The sequence below is a fragment of the Ambystoma mexicanum genome (assembly GCF_040938575.1).
Source record: "Ambystoma mexicanum isolate Mex_15411 chromosome 12 unlocalized genomic scaffold, UKY_AmexF1_1 Mex_chr12_unloc.1, whole genome shotgun sequence".
In the NCBI taxonomy this organism is placed as follows: domain Eukaryota; kingdom Metazoa; phylum Chordata; class Amphibia; order Caudata; family Ambystomatidae; genus Ambystoma; species Ambystoma mexicanum.
Genome location: NW_027182322.1, coordinates 4118555 through 4139834, shown reverse-complemented (window position 1 = coordinate 4139834; position 21280 = coordinate 4118555). Strand labels below are relative to the sequence as shown.

At 46.3% G+C, this 21280-nt stretch overlaps 4 non-coding genes across 4 annotated transcripts; all 4 read right to left on the bottom strand.

Annotated features, from left to right (window-relative positions):
- Positions 1–7819: 7819 nt before the first annotated feature.
- TRNAH-GUG (transfer RNA histidin (anticodon GUG)) lies at positions 7820–7891 on the bottom strand. Its single transcript has one exon. It is a non-coding gene; the product is annotated as a tRNA-His (tRNA).
- Positions 7892–10287: 2396 nt separating this feature from the next.
- Positions 10288–10359, bottom strand: TRNAH-GUG (transfer RNA histidin (anticodon GUG)). The gene has a single exon. It is a non-coding gene; the product is annotated as a tRNA-His (tRNA).
- Positions 10360–17578: 7219 nt separating this feature from the next.
- On the bottom strand, positions 17579–17650 carry TRNAH-GUG (transfer RNA histidin (anticodon GUG)). The gene has a single exon. It is a non-coding gene; the product is annotated as a tRNA-His (tRNA).
- Positions 17651–20047: 2397 nt separating this feature from the next.
- TRNAH-GUG (transfer RNA histidin (anticodon GUG)) lies at positions 20048–20119 on the bottom strand. Its single transcript has one exon. It is a non-coding gene; the product is annotated as a tRNA-His (tRNA).
- Between the last annotated feature and the right edge of the window lie 1161 nt (positions 20120–21280).

The window sequence follows — 21280 nt, the reverse complement described above, 5'->3', positions numbered from 1 at the left end:
GCGGATGTTGTTTTTATTCCCATTTGTAACTGGGAAATACTGTCGCTGCAATACATATGTCTTAATCAAGCTAGTGGTTATTGACGTAAATGGCAGTGTTATAATGTTTCATGTACTGCAAATGTCACCACATAATGCGCTCTTAATTAGATTTGGTTGAAATACATTACAGTCACCCGATGAAAAAGTGTGCAAAGAGCATTAAAGAAACAAAAGGTTCATAACAGTAACAGGACATATCGAATTGTTTCAGTCCTCCACAGAGATTGCCAATGTATTAATGGAAATTCTAAAATATCTGCCCAACTGCCGTGACATTGCCTCACTGCAATGCCGTGACTCGGATTCGAACCGAGGTTGCTGCGGCCACAACGCAGAGTACTAACCACTATATGATCACGGCGAGCTACTTGGGCTGCTACAATGTGACGTTCCACCTCTATCATAAGCTGTACTCCATCTGTGATGTCATGACTCATGTTTGAATTAAAGGTTGGTTGTGATGTTATCCATGAGAATAAGTGGACACCTGATCCCCAGTCACTTATTTAAGATCTCAATAATCAAGTCAGAATCCAAATGAAAGTCATCAAAGTGGAGCCAATTAGAAATAATATAGTTACACAAACCTGGCAATGGTGCGGCAGCCAGGGCCGATAATGGCCCGCCAGCCTGAGAGCAGGAAAGTGTGAGAGCAGTGATGGTCTTGTGAGAGTTTACAGCTGTTATTGACCCTGTCCCCTTCCATTGCAGAGATTTCTCCCTATAAGAAGTGCAGAGGCTCCCTCCGGGGTGCTAATAGTACATTTATTTTTTTGTGCAGGAGAAGTGCTCTTCACCAATTGCACGTGCCAAATCACCCGAAGGCCACCACCATAAAATTCAGGCATTCATGTTCATGCGTCCTTCATGTTATGTCCTTATTAAGGGATGCATGTTCATGATGACTCCATGTCACACCTGCATACATGGATGCATGTTCATGCCGCCTCGTTCTATTGGCTTCATACAGGGATTTTATCTCCTCCCTGTCTCACCCTCATGCAGGGATGCATGACCAATGCTCCTTCCCTTCTCGCCCGCATGTTATGTCCTTATTAAGGGATGCATGTTCATGATGACTCCATGTCACACCTGCATACATGGATGCATGTTCATGCCGCCTCGTTCTATTGGCTTCATACAGGGATTTTATCTCCTCCCTGTCTCACCCTCATGCAGGGATGCATGACCAATGCTCCTTCCCTTCTCGCCCGCATACATGGATGCACGTTCATGTCTCCTCGTTCTCTCGGCTTCATACGGGGATTTTATCTCCTCCCTGTCTCACCCTCAGGAAGGGATGCATGACCAATGCTCCTTCCCGTCTCGCCTGCATACATGGATGCACGTTCACGCCTCCTCCTTCTCTCGGCTTCATACGGGGATCATATCTCCTCCCTGTCTCACCCTCATGCAGGGATGCATGACCAATGCTCCTTCCTGTCTCGCCCGCATACATGGATGCATGTTCACGCCTCCTCCTTCTCTCGGCTTCATACAGGGATCATATCTCCTCCCTGTCTCACCCTCATGCAGGGATGCATGACCAATGCTCCTTCCCTTCTCGCCTGCATACATGGATGCACGTTCACGCCTCCTCCTTCTCTCGGCTTCATACGGGGATCATATCTCCTTCCTGTCTCACCCTCATGCAGGGATGCATGACCAATGCTCCTTCCTGTCTCGCCTGCATACATGGATGCACGTTCACGCCTCCTCCTTCTCTCGGCTTCATATGGGGATCATATCTCCTCAATGTCTCACCCTCACTTCCAACATGTGTAACTTCTTGTTCTCTTTCACGTCTGGGGCATGGGTGGCTACTGCACAGCTCTAGATGTCGCCCACCTGCAAGGTGCTATGGAAAGCACTTTTCCACATTGGACGTGCTATATTAACCCCCTCTCCCCAAATACAATAAAAATAAAGAAATATATGTGCTTCCATAATGTCTACCTTCTAATGTTTCATATGTGTAAGCACATTGTCCTCCTCCTGACCACATTCTAAAACTATGTGCAAATTGTTCCTTCCATAAACTGTCACTTCCTTGGCCCTTTATTTATAATGACTGTTATACTGTCTCTCTTTCCGCCACAGTATAAAAAAGCCTAGCACACCTCATGATTGGACTAAGAAATTCCAGTCATTTAGTTGGAAATGATTTTCCCATTATCCCCAAAAACTCCTCACTGTGTCTAAGAACGCTTTTTTTCACAGGACAATACAGATCAGATTGACTTGAAAGGTCCTTTCACGCGACTACAGAATGCCTCTCATTCCACTAAAAGATACGCCAGTGCCTACTAATAGCCTAGGACTAGACTATGAGTCCCAATGTAGAAAGACCACAAGTCCACAGATATGCCTGTTTATTTAAACATCTGTATTATCATCAGCGTGTGACTGTAAAGGCGGGACCTCGCGCTCTCTGTAACGCGCTCCATTGGCAACATCAGTTAAATGTCGTTGGTTCAATCCCTCGCGGATGTTGTTTTTATTCCCATTTGTAACTGGGAAATACTGTCGCTGCAATACATATGTCTTAATCAAGCTAGTGGTTATTGACGTAAATGGCAGTGTTATAATGTTTCATGTACTGCAAATGTCACCACATAATGCGCTCTTAATTAGATTTGGTTGAAATACATTACAGTCACCCGATGAAAAAGTGTGCAAAGAGCATTAAAGAAACAAAAGGTTCATAACAGTAACAGGACATATCGAATTGTTTCAGTCCTCCACAGAGATTGCCAATGTATTAATGGAAATTCTAAAATATCTGCCCAACTGCCGTGACATTGCCTCACCGCAATGCCGTGTCTCGGATTCAAACCGAGGTTGCTGCGGCCACAACGCAGAGTACTAACCACTATACGATCACGGCGAGCTACTTGGGCTGCTACAATGTGACGTTCCACCTCTATCATAAGCTGTACTCCATCTGTGATGTCATGACTCATGTTTGAATTAAAGGTTGGTTGTGATGTTATCCATGAGAATAAGTGGACACCTGATCCCCAGTCACTTATTTAAGATCTCAATAATCATGTCAGAATCCAAATGAAAGTCATCAAAGTGGAGCCAATTAGAAATAATATAGTTACACAAACCTGACAATGGTGCGGCAGCCAGGGCCGATAATGGCCCGCCAGCCTGAGAGCAGGAAAGTGTGAGAGCAGTGATGGTCTTATGAGAGTTTACAGCTGTTATTGACCCTGTCCCCTTCCATTGCAGAGTTTTCTCCCTGTAAGAAGTGCAGAGGCTCCCTCCGGGGTGCTAATAGTAAATTTATTTTTTTGCGCAGGAGAAGTGCTCTTCACCAATTGCACGTGCCAAATCACCCGAAGGCCACCACCATAAAATTCAGGCATTCATGTTCATGCGTCCTCCATGTTATGTCCTTATAAAGGGATGCATGTTCATGATGACTCCATGTCACACCTGCATACAAGGATGCATGTTCATGCCGCCTCATTCTCTTGGCTTCATACAGGGATTTTATCTCCTCCCTGTCTCACCCTCATGCAGGGATGCATGACCAATGCTCCTTACCTTCTCGCCCGCATACATGGATGCACGTTCATGTCTCCTCGTTCTCTCTGCTTCATATGGGGATTTTATCTCCTCCTTGTCTCACCCTCAGGAAGGGATGCATGACCAATGCTCCTTCCCGTCTCGCCCGCATACATGGATGCACGTTCATGCCTCCTCCTTCTCTCGGCTTCATACAGGGATCATATCTCCTCCCTGTCTCACCCTCATGCAGGGATGCATGACCAATGCTCCTTCCTGTCTCGCCCGCATACATGGATGCACGTTCACGCCTCCTCCTTCTCTCGGCTTCATACGGGGATCATATCTCCTCCCTGTCTCACCCTCATGCAGGGATGCATGACCAATGCTCCTTCCCTTCTCGCCTGCATACATGGATGCACGTTCACGCCTCCTCCTTCTCTCGGCTTCATACGGGGATCATATCTCCTCCCTTTCTCACCCTCATGCAGGGATGCATGACCAACGCTCCTTCCTGTCTCGCCCGCATACATGGATGCACGTTCACGCCTCCTCCTTCTCTCGGCTTCATACGGGGATCATATCTCCTCCCTGTCTCACCCTCATGCAGGGATGCATGACCAATGCTCCTTCCCTTCTCGCCTGCATACATGGATGCACGTTCACGCCTCCTCCTTCTCTCGGCTTCATACGGGGATCATATCTCCTCAATGTCTCACCCTCACTTCCAACATGTGTAACTTCTTGTTCTCTTTGACGTCTGGGGCATGGGTGGCTACTGCACAGCTCTAGGTGTCGCCCACCTGCAAGGTGTTATGGAAAGCACTTTTCCACATTGGACGTGCTATATTAACCCCCTCTCCCCAAATACAATAAAAATAAAGAAATATATGTGCTTCCATAATGTCTACCTTCTAATGTTTCATATGTGTAAGCACATTGCCCTCCTCCTGACCACATTCTAAAACTATGTGCAAATTGTTCCTTCCATAAACTGTCACTTCCTTGGCCCTTTATTTATAATGACTGTTATACTCTCTCTCTTTCCGCCACAGTATAAAAAAGCCTAGCACACCTCATGATTGGACTAAGAAATTCCTGTCATTTAGTTGGAAATTATTTTCCCATTATCCCTAAAAACTCCTCACTGTGTCTAAGAACGCTTTTTTTCACAGGACAATACAGATCAGATTGACTTGAAAGGTCCTTTCACGCGACTACAGAATGCCTCTCATTCCACTAAAAGATACGCCAGTGCCTACAATAGCCTAGGACTAGACTATGAGTCCCAATGTAGAAAGACCACAAGTCCACAGATATGCCTGTTTATTTAAACATCTGTATTATCATCAGCGTGTGACTGTAAAGGCGGGACCTCGCGCTCTCTGTAACGCGCTCCATTGGCAACATCAGTTAAATGTCGTTGGTTCAATCCCTTGCGGATGTTGTTTTTATTCCCATTTGTAACTGGGAAATACTGTCGCTGCAATACATATGTCTTAATCAAGCTAGTGGTTATTGACGTAAATGGCAGTGTTATAATGTTTCATGTACTGCAAATGTCACCACATAATGCGCTCTTAATTAGATTTGGTTGAAATACATTACAGTCACCCGATGAAAAAGTGTGCAAAGAGCATTAAAGAAACAAAAGGTTCATAACAGTAACAGGACATATCGAATTGTTTCAGTCCTCCACAGAGATTGCCAATGTATTAATGGAAATTCTAAAATATCTGCCCAACTGCCGTGACATTGCCTCACCGCAATGCCGTGTCTCGGATTCGAACCCAGGTTGCTGAGGCCACAACGCAGAGTACTAACCACTATACGATCACGGCGAGATATTTGGGCTGCTACAATGTGACACTTGGGCTGCTACAATGTGACGTTCCACCTCTATCATAAGCTGTACTCCATCTGTGATGTCATGACTCATGTTTGAATTAAAGGTTGGTTGTGATGTTATCCATGAGAATAAGTGGACACCTGATCCCCAGTCACTTATTTAAGATCTCAATAATCAAGTCAGAATCCAAATGAAAGTTATCAAAGTGGAGCCAATTAGAAATAATACAGTTACACAAACCTGGCAATGGTGCGGCAGCCAGGGCCGATAATGGCCCGCCAGCCTGAGAGCAGGAAAGTGTGAGAGCAGTGATGGTCTTGTGAGAGTTTACAGCTGTTATTGACCCTGTCCCCTTCCATTGCAGAGTTTTCTCCCTATAAGAAGTGCAGAGGCTCCCTCCGGGGTGCTAATAGTACATTTATTTTTTTGCGCAGGAGAAGTGCTCTTCACCAATTGCACGTGCCAAATCACCCGAAGGCCACCACCATAAAATTCAGGCATTCATGTTCATGCGTCCTCCATGTTATGTCCTTATAAAGGGATGCATGTTCATGATGACTCCATGTCACACCTGCATACAAGGATGCATGTTCATGCCGCCTCGTTCTCTTGGCTTCATACAGGGATTTTATCTCCTCCCTGTCTCACCCTCATGCAGGGATGCATGACCAATGCTCCTTCCCTTCTCGCCCGCATACATGGATGCACGTTCATGTCTCCTCGTTCTCTCGGCTTCATACGGGGATTTTATCTCCTCCCTGTCTCACCCTCAGGAAGGGATGCATGACCAATGCTCCTTCCCGTCTCGCCCGCATACATGGATGCACGTTCACGCCTCCTCCTTCTCTCGGCTTCATAGGGGGATCATATCTCCTCCCTGTCTCACCCTCATGCAGGGATGCATGACCAATGCTCCTTCCTGTCTCGCCCGCATACATGGATGCACGTTCACGCCTCCTCCTTCTCTCGGCTTCATACGGGGATCATATCTCCTCCCTGTCTCACCCTCATGCAGGGATGCATGACCAATGCTCCTTCCCTTCTCGCCTGCATACATGGATGCACGTTCACGCCTCCTCCTTCTCTCGGCTTCATACGGGGATCATATCTCCTCCTTGTCTCACCCTCATGCAGGGATGCATGACCAATGCTCCTTCCTGTCTCACCCGCATACATGGATGCATGTTCACGCCTCCTCCTTCTCTCGGCTTCATACGGGGATCATATCTCCTCCCTGTCTCACCCTCATGCAGGGATGCATGACCAATGCTCTTTCCCTTCTCGCCTGCATATATGGATGCACGTTCACGCCTCCTCCTTCTCTCGGCTTCATACGGGGATCATATCTCCTCAATGTCTCACCCTCACTTCCAACATGTGTAACTTCTTGTTCTCTTTGACGTCTGGGGCATGGGTGGCTACTGCACAGCTCTAGATGTCGCCCACCTGCAAGGTGCTATGGAAAGCACTTTTCCACATTGGACGTGCTATATTAACCCCCTCTCCCCAAATACAATAAAAATAAAGAAATATATGTGCTTCCATAATGTCTACCTTCTAATGTTTCATATGTGTAAGCACATTGTCCTCCTCCTGACCACATTCTAAAACTATGTGCAAATTGCTCCTTCCATAAACTGTCACTTCCTTGGCCCTTTATTTATAATGACTGTTATACTCTCTCTCTTTCCGCCACAGTATAAAAAAGCCTAGCACACCTCATGATTGGACTAAGAAATTCCTGTCATTTAGTTGGAAATGATTTTCCCATTATCCCCAAAAACTCCTCACTGTGTCTAAGAATGCTTTTTTTCACAGGACAATACAGATCAGATTGACTTGAAAGGTCCTTTCACGCGACTACAGAATGCCTCTCATTCCACTAAAAGATACGCCAGTGCCTACAATAGCCTAGGACTAGACTATGAGTCCCAATGTAGAAAGACCACAAGTCCACAGATATGCCTGTTTATTTAAACATCTGTATTATCATCAGCGTGTGACTGTAAAGGCGGGACCTCGCGCTCTCTGTAACGCGCTCCATTGGCAACATCAGTTAAATGTCGTTGGTTCAATCCCTCGCGGATGTTGTTTTTATTCCCATTTGTAACTGGGAAATACTGCCGCTGCAATACATATGTCTTAATCAAGCTAGTGGTTATTGACGTAAATGGCAGTGTTATAATGTTTCATGTACTGCAAATGTCACCACATAATGCGCTCTTAATTAGATTTGGTTGAAATACATTACAGTCAACCGATGAAAAAGTGTGCAAAGAGCATTAAAGAAACAAAAGGTTCATAACAGTAACAGGACATATCGAATTGTTTCAGTCCTCCACAGAGATTGCCAATGTATTAATGGAAATTCTAAAATATCTGCCCAACTGTCGTGACATTGCCTCACCGCAATGCCGTGACTCGGATTCGAACCGAGGTTGCTGCGGCCACAACGCAGAGTACTAACCACTATACGATCACGGCGAGCTACTTGGGCTGCTACAATGTGACGTTCCACCTCTATCATAAGCTGTACTCCATCTGTGATGTCATGACTCATGTTTGAATTAAAGGTTGGTTGTGATGTTATCCATGAGAATAAGTGGACACCTGATCCCCAGTCACTTATTTAAGATCTCAATAATCAAGTCAGAATCCAAATGAAAGTCATCAAAGTGGAGCCAATTAGAAATAATATAGTTACACAAACCTGGCAATGGTGCGGCAGCCAGGGCCGATAATGGCCCGCCAGCCTGAGAGCAGGAAAGTGTGAGAGCAGTGATGGTCTTGTGAGAGTTTACAGCTGTTATTGACCCTGTCCCCTTTGATTGCAGAGTTTTCTCCCTATAAGAAGTGCAGAGGCTCCCTCCAGGGTGCTAATAGTACATTTATTTTTTGCGCAGGAGAAGTGCTCTTCACCAATTGCACGTGCCAAATCACCCGAAGGCCACCACCAAAAAATTCAGGCATTCATGTTCATGCGTCCTCCATGTTATGTCCTTATAAAGGGATGCATGTTCATGATGACCCCATGTCACACCTGCATACAAGGATGCATGTTCATGCCGCCTCGTTCTCTTGGCTTCATACAGGGATTTTATCTCCTCCCTGTCTCACCCTCATGCAGGGATGCATGACCAATGCTCCTTCCCTTCTCGTCCGCATACATGGATGCACGTTCATGTCTTCTCGTTCTCTCGGCTTCATACGGGGATTTTATCTCCTCCCTGTCTCACCCTCAGGAAGGGATGCATGCCCAATGCTCCTTCCCGTCTCGCCCGCATACATGGATGCACGTTCACGCCTCCTCCTTCTCTCGGCTTCATACGGGGATCATATCTCCTCCCTGTCTCACCCTCATGCAGGGATGCATGACCAATGGTCCTTCCTGTCTCGCCCGCATACATGGATGCACGTTCACGCCTCCTCCTTCTCTCGGCTTCATACGGGGATCATATCTCCTCCCTGTCTCACCCTCATGCAGGGATGCATGACCAATGCTCCTTCCCTTCTCGCCTGCATACATGGATGCACGTTCACGCCTCCTCCTTCTCTCGGCTTCAAAAGGGGATCATATCTCCTCCCTGTCTCACCCTCATGCAGGGATGCATGACCAACGCTCCTTCCTGTCTCGCCCGCATACATGGATGCACGTTCACGCCTCCTCCTTCTCTCGGCTTCATACGGGGATCATATCTCCTCCCTGTCTCACCCTCATGCAGGGATGCATGACCAATGCTCCTTCCCTTCTCGCCTGCATACATGGATGCAAGTTCACGCCTCCTCCTTCTCTCGGCTTCATACGGGGATCATATCTCCTCAATGTCTCACCCTCACTTCCAACATGTGTAACTTCTTGTTCTCTTTGACGTCTGGGGCATGGGTGGCTACTGCACAGCTCTAGATGTCGCCCACCTGCAAGGTGCTATGGAAAGCACTTTTCCACATTGGACGTGCTATATTAACCCCCTCTCCCCAAATACAATAAAAATAAAGAAATATATGTGCTTCCATAATGTCTACCTTCTAATGTTTCATATGTGTAAGCAATTGTCCTCCTCCTGACCACATTCTAAAACTATGTGCAAATTGTTCCTTCCATAAACTGTCACTTCCTTGGCCCTTTATTTATAATGACTGTTATACTGTCTCTCTTTCCGCCACAGTATAAAAAAGCCTAGCACACCTCATGATTGGACTAAGAAATTCCTGTCATTTAGTTGGAAATGATTTTCCCATTATCCCCAAAAACTCCTCACTGTGTCTAAGAACGCTTTTTTTCACAGGACAATACAGATCAGATTGACTTGAAAGGTCCTTTCACGCGACTACAGAATGCCTCTCATTCCACTAAAAGATACGCCAGTGCCTACACTAGCCTAGGACTAGACTATGAGTCCCAATGTAGAAAGACCACAAGTCCACAGATATGCCTGTTTATTTAAACATCTGTATTATCATCAGCGTGTGACTGTAAAGGCGGGACATCGCGCTCTCTGTAACGCGCTCCATTGGCAACATCAGTTAAATGTTGTTGGTTCAATCCCTCGCGGATGTTGTTTTTATTCCCATTTGTAACTGGGAAATACTGTCGCTGCAATACATATGTCGTAATCAAGCTAGTGGTTATTGACGTAAATGGCAGTGTTATAATGTTTCATGTACTGCAAATGTCACCACATAATGCGCTCTTAATTAGATTTGGTTGAAATACATTACAGTCACCCGATGAAAAAGTGTGCAAAGAGCATTAAAGAAACAAAAGGTTCATAACAGTAACAGGACATATCGAATTGTTTCAGTCCTCCACAGAGATTGCCAATGTATTAATGGAAATTCTAAAATATCTGCCCAACTGCCGTGACATTGCCTCACCGCAATGCTGTGACTCGGATTCGAACCGAGGTTGCTGCGGCCACAACGCAGAGTACTAACCACTATACGATCACAGCGAGCTACTTGGGCTGCTACAATGTGACGTTCCACCTCTATCATAAGCTGTACTCCATCTGTGATGTCATGACTCATGTTTGAATTAAAGGTTGGTTGTGATGTTATCCATGAGAATAAGTGGACACCTAATCCCCAGTCACTTATTTAAGATCTCAATAATCAAGTCAGAATCCAAATGAAAGTCATCAAAGTGGAGCCAATTAGAAATAATACAGTTACACAAACCTGGCAATGGTGCGGCAGCCAGGGCCGATAATGGCCCGCCAGCCTGAGAGCAGGAAAGTGTGAGAGCAGTGATGGTCTTGTGAGAGTTTACAGCTGTTATTGACCCTGTCCCCTTCCATTGCAGAGTTTTCTCCCTATAAGAAGTGCAGAGGCTCCCTCCGGGGTGCTAATAGTACATTTATTTTTTTGCGCAGGAGAAGTGCTCTTCACCAATTGCACGTGCCAAATCACCCGAAGGCCACCACCATAAAATTCAGGCATTCATGTTCATGCGTCCTCCATGTTATGTCCTTATAAAGGGATGCATGTTCATGATGACTCCATGTCACACCTGCATACAAGGATGCATGTTCATGCCGCCTCGTTCTCTTGGCTTCATACAGGGATTTTATCTCCTCCCTGTCTCACCCTCATGCAGGGATGCATGACCAATGCTCCTTCCCTTCTCGCCTGCATACATGGATGCACGTTCATGTCTCCTCGTTCTCTCGGCTTCATACGGGGATTTTATCTCCTCCCTGTCTCACCCTCAGGAAGGGATGCATGACCAATGCTCCTTCCCGTCTCGCCTGCATACATGGATGCACGTTCACGCCTCCTCCTTCTCTCGGCTTCATACGGGGATCATATCTCCTCCCTGTCTCACCCTCATGCAGGGATGCATGACCAATGCTCCTTCCTGTCTCGCCCAGATACATGGATGCACGTTCACGCCTCCTCCTTCTCTCGGCTTCATACAGGGATCATATCTCCTCCCTGTCTCACCCTCATGCAGGGATGCATGACCAATGCTCCTTCCCTTCTCGCCTGCATACATGGATGCACGTTCACGCCTCCTCCTTCTCTCGGCTTCATACGGGGATCATATCTCCTCCCTGTCTCACCCTCATGCAGGGATGCATGACCAATGCTCCTTCCCTTCTCGCCTACATACATGGATGCACGTTCACGCCTCCTCCTTCTCTCGGCTTCATACGGGGATCATATCTCCTCAATGTCTCACCCTCACTTCCAACATGTGTAACTTCTTGTTCTCTTTGACGTCTGGGGCATGGGTGGCTACTGCACAGCTCTAGATGTCGCCCACCTGCAAGGTGCTATGGAAAGCACTTTTCCACATTGGACGTGCTATATTAACCCCCTCTCCCCAAATACAATAAAAATAAAGAAATATATGTGCTTCCATAATGTCTACCTTCTAATGTTTCATATGTGTAAGCACATTGTCCTCCTCCTGACCACATTCTAAAACTATGTGCAAATTGTTCCTTCCATAAACTGTCACTTCCTTGGCCCTTTATTTATAATGACTGTTATACTCTCTCTCTTTCCGCCACAGTATAAAAAAGCTTAGCACACCTCATGATTGGACTAAGAAATTCCTGTCATTTAGTTGGAAATGATTTTCCCATTATCCCCAAAAACTCCTCACTGTGTCTAAGAACGCTTTTTTTCACAGGACAATACAGATCAGATTGACTTGAAAGGTCCTTTCACGCGACTACAGAATGCCTCTCATTCCACTAAAAGATACGCCAGTGCCTACAATAGCCTAGGACTAGACTATGAGTCCCAATGTAGAAAGACCACAAGTCCACAGATATGCCTGTTTATTTAAACATCTGTATTATCATCAGCGTGTGACTGTAAAGGCGGGACCTCGCGCTCTCTGTAACGCGCTCCATTGGCAACATCAGTTAAATGTCGTTGGTTCAATCCCTCGCGGATGTTGTTTTTATTCCCATTTGTAACTGGGAAATACTGTCGCTGCAATACATATGTCTTAATCAAGCTAGTGGTTATTGACGTAAATGGCAGTGTTATAATGTTTCATGTACTGCAAATGTCACCACATAATGCGCTCTTAATTAGATTTGGTTGAAATACATTACAGTCACCCGATGAAAAAGTGTGCAAAGAGCATTAAAGAAACAAAAGGTTCATAACAGTAACAGGACATATCGAATTGTTTCAGTCCTCCACAGAGATTGCCAATGTATTAATGGAAATTCTAAAATATCTGCCCAACTGCCGTGACATTGCCTCACTGCAATGCTGTGACTCGGATTCGAACCGAGGTTGCTGCGGCCACAACGCAGAGTACTAACCACTATACTATCACGTCGAGCTACTTGGGCTGCTACAATGTGACGTTCCACCTCTATCATAAGCTGTACTCCATCTGTGATGTCATGACTCATGTTTGAATTAAAGGTTGGTTGTGATGTTATCCATGAGAATAAGTGGACACCTGATCCCCAGTCACTTATTTAAGATCTCAATAATCAAGTCAGAATCCAAATGAAAGTCATCAAAGTGGAGCCAATTAGAAATAATATAGTTACACAAACCTGGCAATGGTGCGGCAGCCAGGGCCGATAATGGCCCGCCAGCCTGAGAGCAGGAAAGTGTGAGAGCAGTGATGGTCTTGTGAGAGTTTACAGCTGTTATTGACCCTGTCCCCTTCCATTGCAGAGTTTTCTCCCTATAAGAAGTGCAGAGGCTCCCTCCGGGGTGCTAATAGTACATTTATTTTTTTGTGCAGGAGAAGTGCTCTTCACCAATTGCACGTGCCAAATCACCCGAAGGCCACCACCATAAAATTCAGGCATTCATGTTCATGCGTCCTCCATGTTATGTCCTTATAAAGGGATGCATGTTCATGATGACTCCATGTCACACCTGCATACATGGATGCATGTTCATGCCGCCTCGTTCTATTGGCTTCATACAGGGATTTTATCTCCTCCCTGTCTCACCCTCATGCAGGGATGCATGACCAATGCTCCTTCCCTTCTCGCCCGCATACATGGATGCACGTTCATGTCTCCTCGTTCTCTCGGCTTCATACGGGGATTTTATCTCCTCCCTGTCTCACCCTCAGGAAGGGATGCATGACCAATGCTCCTTCCCGTCTCGCCTGCATACATGGATGCACGTTCACGCCTCCTCCTTCTCTCGGCTTCATACGGGGATCATATCTCCTCCCTGTCTCACCCTCATGCAGGGATGCATGACCAATGCTCCTTCCTGTCTCGCCCGCATACATGGATGCATGTTCATGCCTCCTCCTTCTCTCGGCTTCATACAGGGATCATATCTCCTCCCTGTCTCACCCTCATGCAGGGATGCATGACCAATGCTCCTTCCCTTCTCGCCTGCATACATGGATGCACGTTCACGCCTCCTCCTTCTCTCGGCTTCATACGGGGATCATATCTCCTCCCTGTCTCACCCTCATGCAGGGATGCATGACCAATGCTCCTTCCTGTCTCGCCCGCATACATGGATGCACGTTCATGCCTCCTCCTTCTCTCGGCTTCATACAGGGATCATATCTCCTCCCTGTCTCACCCTCATGCAGGGATGCATGACCAATGCTCCTTCCTGTCTTGCCCGCATACATGGATGCACGTTCACGCCTCCTCCTTCTCTCGGCTTCATACGGGGATCATATCTCCTCAATGTCTCACCCTCACTTCCAACATGTGTAACTTCTTGTTCTCTTTGACGTCTGGGGCATGGGTGGCTACTGCACAGCTCTAGATGTCGCCCACGTGCAAGGTGTTATGGAAAGCACTTTTCCACATTGGACGTGCTATATTAACCCCCTCTCCCCAAATACAATAAAAATAAAGAAATATATGTGCTTCCATAATGTCTACCTTCTAATGTTTCATATGTGTAAGCACATTGCCCTCCTCCTGACCACATTCTAAAACTATGTGCAAATTGTTCCTTCCATAAACTGTCACTTCCTTGGCCCTTTATTTATAATGACTGTTATACTCTCTCTCTTTCCGCCACAGTATAAAAAAGCCTAGCACACCTCATGATTGGACTAAGAAATTCCTGTCATTTAGTTGGAAATTATTTTCCCATTATCCCCAAAAACTCCTCACTGTGTCTAAGAACGCTTTTTTTCACAGGACAATACAGATCAGATTGACTTGAAAGGTCCTTTCACGCGACTACAGAATGCCTCTCATTCCACTAAAAGATACGCCAGTGCCTACAATAGCCTAGGACTAGACTATGAGTCCCAATGTAGAAAGACCACAAGTCCACAGATATGCCTGTTTATTTAAACATCTGTATTATCATCAGCGTGTGACTGTAAAGGCGGGACCTCGCGCTCTCTGTAACGCGCTCCATTGGCAACATCAGTTAAATGTCGTTGGTTCAATCCCTCGCGGATGTTGTTTTTATTCCCATTTGTAACTGGGAAATACTGTCGCTGCAATACATATGTCTTAATCAAGCTAGTGGTTATTGACGTAAATGGCAGTGTTATAATGTTTCATGTACTGCAAATGTCACCACATAATGCGCTCTTAATTAGATTTGGTTGAAATACATTACAGTCACCCGATGAAAAAGTGTGCAAAGAGCATTAAAGAAACAAAAGGTTCATAACAGTAACAGGACATATCGAATTGTTTCAGTCCTCCACAGAGATTGCCAATGTATTAATGGAAATTCTAAAATATCTGCCCAACTGCCGTGACATTGCCTCACCGCAATGCCGTGTCTCGGATTCGAACCGAGGTTGCTGAGGCCACAACGCAGAGTACTAACCACTATACGATCACGGCGAGATATTTGGGCTGCTACAATGTGACGTTCCACCTCTATCATAAACTGTACTCCATCTGTGATGTCATGACTCATGTTTGAATTAAAGGTTGGTTGTGATGTTATCCATGAGAATAAGTGGACACCTGATCCCCAGTCACTTATTTAAGATCTCAATAATCAAGTCAGAATCCAAATGCAAGTCATCAAAGTGGAGCCAATTACAAATAATATAGTTACACAAATCTGGCAATGGTGCGGCAGCCAGGGCCGATAATGGCCCGCCAGCCTGAGAGCAGGAAAGTGTGAGAGCAGTGATGGTCTTGTGAGAGTTTACAGCTGTTATTGACCCTGTCCCCTTCCATTGCAGAGTTTTCTCCCTATAAGAAGTGCAGAGGCTCCCTCCGGGGCGCTAATAGTACATTTATTTTTTTGCACAGGAGAAGTGCTCTTCGCCAATTGCACGTGCCAAATCACCCGAAGGCCACCACCATAAAATTCAGGCATTCATGTTCATGCATCCTCCATGTTATGTCCTTATAAAGGGATGCATGTTCATGATGACTCCATGTCACACCTGCATACAAGGATGCATGTTCATGCCGCCTCGTTCTCTTGGCTTCATACAGGGATTTTATCTCCTCCCTGTCTCACCCTCATGCAGGGATGCATGACCAATGCTCCTTCCCTTCTCGCCCGCATACATGGATGCACGTTCATGTCTTCTCGTTCTCTCGGCTTCATACGGGGATTTTATCTCCTCCCTGTCTCACCCTCAGGAAGGGATGCATGCCCAATGCTCCTTCACGTCTCGCCCGCATACATGGATGCACGTTCACGCCTCCTCCTTCTCTCGGCTTCATACGGGGATCATATCTCCTCCCTGTCTCACCCTCATGCAGGGATGCATGACCAATGGTCCTTCCTGTCTCGCCCGCATACATGGATGCACGTTCACGCCTCCTCCTTCTCTCGGCTTCATACAGGGATCATATCTCCTCCCTGTCTCACCCTCATGCAGGGATGCATGACCAATGCTCCTTCCCTTCTCGCCTGCATACATGGATGCACGTTCACGCCTCCTCCTTCTCTCGGCTTCATACGGGGATCATATCTCCTCCCTGTCTCACCCTCATGCAGGGATGCATGACCAACGCTCCTTCCTGTCTCGCCCGCATACATGGATGCACGTTCACGCCTCCTCCTTCTCTCGGCTTCATACGGGGATCATATCTCCTCCCTGTCTCACCCTCATGCAGGGATGCATGACCAATGCTCCTTCCCTTCTCGCCTGCATACATGGATGCATGTTCACGCCTCCTCCTTCTCTCGGCTTCATACGGGGATCATATCTCCTCAATGTCTCACCCTCACTTCCAACATGTGTAACTTCTTGTTCTCTTTGACGTCTGGGGCATGGTTGGCTACTGCACAGCTCTAGATTTCGCCCACCTGCAAGGTGCTATGGAAAGCACTTTTCCACATTGGACGTGCTATATTAACCCCCTCTCCCCAAATACAATAAAAATAAAGAAATATATGTGCTTCCATAATGTCTACCTTCTAATGTTTCATATGTGTAAGCACATTGTCCTCCTCCTGACCACATTCTAAAACTATGTGCAAATTGTTCCTTCCATAAACTGTCACTTCCTTGGCCCTTTATTTATAATGACTGTTATACTCTCTCTCTTTCCGCCACAGTATAAAAAAGCCTAGCACACCTCATGATTGGACTAAGAAATTCCTGTCATTTAGTTGGAAATGATTTTCCCATTATCCCCAAAAACTCCTCACTGTGTCTAAGAACGCTTTTTTTCACAGGACAATACAGATCAGATTGACTTGAAAGGTCCTTTCACGCGACTACAGAATGCCTCTCATTCCACTAAAAGATACGCCAGTGCCTACAATAGCCTAGGACTAGACTATGAGTCCCAATGTAGAAAGACCACAAGTCCACAGATATGCCTGTTTATTTAAACATCTGTATTATCATCAGCGTGTGACTGTAAAGGCGGGACCTCGCGCTCTCTGTAACGCGCTCCATTGGCAACATCAGTTAAATGTCGTTGGTTCAATCCCTCGCGGATGTTGTTTTTATTCCCATTTGTAACTGGGAAATACTGTCGCTGCAATACATATGTCTTAATCAAGCTAGTGGTTATTGACGTAAATGGCAGTGTTATAATGTTTCATGTACTGCAAATGTCACCACATAATGCGCTCTTAATTAGATTTGGTTGAAATACATTACAGTCACCTGATGAAAAAGTGTGCAGAGAGCATTAAAGAAACAAAAGGTTCATAACAGTAACAGGACATATCGAATTGTTTCAGTCCTCCACAGAGATTGCCAATGTATTAATGGAAATTCTAAAATATCTGCCCAACTGCCGTGACATTGCCTCACCGCAATGCCGTGACTCGGATTCGAACCGAGGTTGCTGCGGCCACAACGCAGAGTACTAACCACTATACGATCACAGCGAGCTACTTGGGCTGCTACCATGTGACGTTCCACCTCTATCATAAGCTGTACTCCATCTGTGATGTCATGACTCATGTTTGAATTAAAGGTTGGTTGTGATGTTATCCATGAGAATAAGTGGACACCTGATCCCCAGTCACTTATTTAAGATCTCAATAATCAAGTCAGAATCCAAATGAAAGTCATCAAAGTGGAGCCAATTAGAAATAATATAGTTACACAAACCTGGCAATGGTGCGGCAGCCAGGGCCGATAATGGCCCGCCAGCCTGAGAGCAGGAAAGTGTGAGAGCAGTGATGGTCTTGTGAGAGTTTACAGCTGTTATTGACCCTGTCCCCTTCCATTGCAGAGTTTTCTCCCTATAAGAAGTGCAGAGGCTCCCTCCGGGGTGCTAATAGTACATTTATTTTTTTGCGCAGGAGAAGTGCTCTTCACCAATTGCACGTGCCAAATCACCCGAAGGCCACCACCATAATATTCAGGCATTCATGTTCATGCGTCCTCCATGTTATGTCCTTATAAAGGGATGCATGTTCATGATGACTCCATGTCACACCTGCATACAAGGATGCATGTTCATGCCGCCTCGTTCTCTTGGCTTCATACAGGGATTTTATCTCCTCCCTGTCTCACCCTCATGCAGGGATGCATGACCAATGCTCCTTCCCTTCTCGCCCGCATACATGGATGCACGTTCATGTCTCCTCGTTCTCTCTGCTTCATACGGGGATTTTATCTCCTCCCTGTCTCACCCTCAGGAAGGGATGCATGACCAATGCTCCTTCCCGTCTCGCCCGCATACATGGATGTACGTTCACGCCTCCTCCTTCTCTCGGCTTCATACAGGGATCATATCTCCTCCCTGTCTCACCCTCATGCAGGGATGCATGACCAATGCTCCTTCCTGTCTCGCCCGCATACATGGATGCACGTTCACGCCTCCTCCTTCTCTCGGCTTCATACGGGGATCATATCTCCTCCCTGTCTCACCCTCATGCAGGGATGCATGACCAATGCTCCTTCCCTTCTCGCCTGCATACATGGATGCACGTTCACGCCTCCTCCTTCTCTCGGCTTCATACGGGGATCATATCTCCTCCCTGTCTCACCCTCATGCAGGGATGCATGACCAACGCTCCTTCCTGTCTCGCTCGCATACATGGATGCACGTTCACGCCTCCTCCTTCTCTCGGCTTCATACGGGGATCATATCTCCTCCCTGTCTCACCCTCATGCAGGGATGCATGATCAATGCTCCTTCCCTTCTCGCCTGCATACATGGATGCACGTTCACGCCTCCTCCTTCTCTCTGCTTCATACGGGGAACATATCTCCTCAATGTCTCACCCTCACTTCCAACATGTGTAACTTCTTGTTCTCTTTGACGTCTGGGGCATGGGTGGCTACTGCACAGCTCTAGATGTCGCCCACCTGCAAGGTGCTATGGAAAGCACTTTTCCACATTGGACGTGCTATATTAACCCCCTCTCCCCAAATACAATAAAAATAAAGAAATATATGTGCTTCCATAATGTCTACCTTCTAATGTTTCATATGTGTAAGCAATTGTACTCCTCCTGACCACATTCTAAAACTATGTGCAAATTGTTCCTTCCATAAACTGTCACTTCCTTGGCCCTTTATTTATAATGACTGTTATACTCTCTCTCTTTCCGCCACAGTATAAAAAAGCCTAGCACACCTCATGATTGGACTAAGAAATTCCTGTCATTTAGTTGGAAATGATTTTCCCATTATCCCCAAAAACTCCTCACTGTGTCTAAGAACGCTTTTTTTCACAGGACAATACAGATCAGATTGACTTGAAAGGTCCTTTCACGCGACTACAGAATGCCTCTCATTCCACTAAAAGATACGCCAGTGCCTACACTAGCCTAGGACTAGACTATGAGTCCCAATGTAGAAAGACCACAAGTCCACAGATATGCCTGTTTATTTAAACATCTGTATTATCATCAGCGTGTGACTGTAAAGGCGGGACATCGCGCTCTCTGTAACGCGCTCCATTGGCAACATCAGTTAAATGTTGTTGGTTCAATCCCTCGCGGATGTTGTTTTTATTCCCATTTGTAACTGGGAAATACTGTCGCTGCAATACATATGTCTTAATCAAGCTAGTGGTTATTGACGTAAATGGCAGTGTTATAATGTTTCATGTACTGCAAATGTCACCACATAATGCGCTCTTAATTAGATTTGGTTGAAATACATTACAGTCACCCGATGAAAAAGTGTGCAAAGAGCATTAAAGAAACAAAAGGTTCATAACAGTAACAGGACATATCGAATTGTTTCAGTCCTCCACAGAGATTGCCAATGTATTAATGGAAATTCTCAAATATCTGCCCAACTGCCGTGACATTGCCTCACCGCAATGCCGTGACTCGGATTCGAACCGAGGTTGCTGCGGCCACAACGCAGAGTACTAACCACTATACGATCACAGCGAGCTACTTGGGCTGCTACAATGTGACGTTCCACCTCTATCATAAGCTGTACTCCATCTGTGATGTCATGACATGTTTGAATTAAAGGTTGGTTGTGATGTTATCCATGAGAATAAGTGGACACCTGATCCCCAGTCACTTATTTAAGATCTCAATAATCAAGTCAGAATCCAAATGAAAGTCATCAAAGTGGAGCCAATTAGAAATAATACAGTTACACAAACCTGGCAATGGTGCGGCAGCCAGGGCCGATAATGGCCCGCCAGCCTGAGAGCAGGAAAGTGTGAGAGCAGTGATGGTCTTGTGAGAGTTTACAGCTGTTATTGACCCTGTCCCCTTCCATTGCAGAGTTTTCTCCCTATAAGAAGTGCAGAGGCTCCCTCCGGGGTGCTAATAGTACATTTATTTTTTTGCGCAGGAGAAGTGCTCTTCACCAATTGCATGTGCCAAATCACCCGAAGGCCACCACCATAAAATTCAGGCATTCATGTTCATGCGTCCTCCATGTTATGTCCTTATAAAGGGATGCATGTTCATGATGACTCCATGTCACACCTGCATACAAGGATGCATGTTCATGCCGCCTCGTTCTCTTGGCTTCATACAGGCATTTTATCTCCTCCCTGTCTCACCCTCATGCAGGGATGCATGATCAATGCTCCTTCCCTTCTCGCCCGCATACATGGATGCACGTTCATGTCTCCTCGTTCTCTCGGGTTCATTCGGGGATTTTATCTCCTCCCTGTCTCACCCTCAGGAAGGGATGCATGACCAATGCTCCTTCCCGTCTCGCCCGCATACATGGATGCACGTTCACGCCTCCTCCTTCTCTCGGCTTCATAGGGGGATCATATCTCCTCCCTGTCTCACCCTCATGCAGGGATGCATGACCAATGCTCCTTCCTGTCTCGCCCGCATACATGGATGCACGTTCACGCCTCCTCCTTCTCTCGGCTTCATACGGGGATCATATCTCCTCCCTGTCTCACCCTCATGCAGGGATGCATGACCAATGCTCCTTCCCTTCTCGCCTGCATACATGGATGCACGTTCACGCCTCCTCCTTCTCTCGGCTTCATACGGGGATCATATCTCCTCCTTGTCTCACCCTCATGCAGGGATGCATGACCAATGCTCCTTCCTGTCTCGCCCGCATACATG